Below are 2,086 nucleotides of genomic sequence, written 5' to 3'. Positions count from 1 at the left end.
CTCTTGGCGCTGGGAGCCGAGTTCTCAAATCATTTCGGCACTGGGCCTCTGGTGCTTACGTCGGCCGCGCGGCGTACAGTACAGTATCGTAGGCCAAGTCTATGTCTGTAAAAATGTGAGGATCTGAGCCTTGCAGTATTGTCCTGCCGATCACCTTGTCACCCCGATTATAATTTGCTTCCCGGGCGGTACGATCTCGAAAATATAAGTGTTAGAGTTCAAAGGCGGCATCTCTATACCCCTTTTAGACAAGGTTTGATTTGCCGATTTAGAGTTTCCAGTGCTGAAGCCGCCGACACTGGGCACCAAGTGTTGACGTAACTTCGGCACTGGAGATCTAGGACGGAAGCCGCCTCACCTCTGTATACCGAGTGCTGAGAAAGGAACCCGTTACTTCGGTACTTTTGCCAGCCGAAGAGCGACAGGGGCACCTGGGAGACATGGAGGGAAAATCTAAGGCCGAGCTGGTGGACCTTTTACGGAGGCAGGAATCACTCCTCAGCAACAGGTTGTGATGACTTAATTGATGTTACATTTCGCATGCTGTTGAGTGTTGTGATGATTGTTATCTGTATCTTTTACGGAACACATTTCCAGGAGACACGGAAATCGAGCAACTTTTTATTCACTCTCTTTTTGTGTAGATTGTAGGTATCAAGGAGGTTGTAGGTATCAAGGTAGATTGTAACTCACAGTTCTATAACCTCCTTGTAATCATGGAGGTAGAAACTTTTACCTCCATGTTGTAATGTATTGACAGAGCAAGGAACCTCCTTGGTCGCAGAGTTTTATAGAATATCATGGTATTATAGAATCTCAGAGAAGCCACAACCAGATTTTTTTCAACCCAGGAGGTTCCTGAATTCTTTGCCAGACAAAGGTGCAAGGATTATTGCCATGGTGAAAAGACTTCATCAACTCATCCATCAAAAAGAGGAAATAGAGTCAGCAATGGAGAAACTACAGAAGATGCGGATTTCATCTCAGGAAATCACAACAATACAGGAAGACATGGAAGAGGAAGAACAGTGTCAAATAGAAGAAGAGACACTACCCCACAATGATATTGAGGAAATTCCAGAACAACAGAATGTCAGCAATAAAACTGAAGTCAACAAACTTTATGACAACATCTCAGTATCTGCAAATCAAGATGGTAAACTGTTGACCAAAGAGCAGCAAAGAACAAAAAGTTTCATGGCAAAATATTCTGAGGGAAAGGTGGAAACGCCAAGGTTAAATATGTAAGTATTATTTCATATATATTGTGGAACTACTGTACATGTAATAGATTGATTCCATTGCACAACCCACCTCAGTTAAAATCCACAAATTGTACAAATACAAGAAATCTATTAAAGTTCCAATTGTAAATATTTAGATATTTGAGGTATTCTTCTTGTTTTAGTTCTTATGAATTGTGAACTGCATTTTCCAACTGGCTCCTATAAAGTAACAGACATGCATATAGAGAAAAAGTTGACCATACTGGGACCTTTGACTAAACTTCCTGTCAGTGCCCCCTACCTGCTTAACATGTGGAACACAAGCAAACACACAGACACTGAAAAGAAAACCTCCACACACATAACTGTTACATTTACTATGTAAAATTGTACTACTAATTTGTAGAAATGCGAAGAATTGACCTAGGTTTATTCCTATTATGAGCAGATTGTTATGTATAGGGTAAACAAATAATTATAAACATGTACGGTTCATTATTTTCAGAGCCATTAAACAGGACACTTCAGCAGAAATAATAGCTAAAGAGACTGGACTAAAGCCCACCCCACCGCAGAAGCACAAGTCACAAATAGCTGTAGAGGAGACTGCTGCCACCCCTCCCCAGTACAAACATGGTATAACCCATGAACTTCCCTTAGACCAAGCCATAGAGCTGTGGCAAAATCAGCAGAGGAAACAAGAGGTGAGATGACAGTAACTTTTGTTTTTCATCCCATCACTGCATGACATTTTTGACATTCATGTTCTGATAAATTAATGCATGTAACATTACACAGTTCATGTAACAGTCACAATAAATAGTGTATTCTAATATGAAAAGACTTTAAGACTATAATGT

The 2,086-nt window shown here is 40.6% G+C and overlaps 1 protein-coding gene across 1 annotated transcript in view; it reads left to right on the top strand.

Moving 5' to 3' along the window:
• Positions 1 to 2,086, top strand: part of LOC109463041 (histidine N-alpha-methyltransferase-like) — a 6,488-nt gene that overhangs the window by 1,965 nt on the left and 2,437 nt on the right. The gene's annotated exons all lie outside the window — the stretch shown is intronic.

The sequence above is a fragment of the Branchiostoma belcheri genome, unplaced genomic scaffold (genome assembly GCF_001625305.1).
Source record: "Branchiostoma belcheri isolate BF01 breed outbred unplaced genomic scaffold, Haploidv18h27 scaffold121, whole genome shotgun sequence".
NCBI classification, from domain to species: Eukaryota; Metazoa; Chordata; class Leptocardii; order Amphioxiformes; family Branchiostomatidae; genus Branchiostoma; species Branchiostoma belcheri.
Note: the sequence above shows the minus strand (reverse complement) of the source record. Positions and strands in the feature narration are given on the sequence as shown.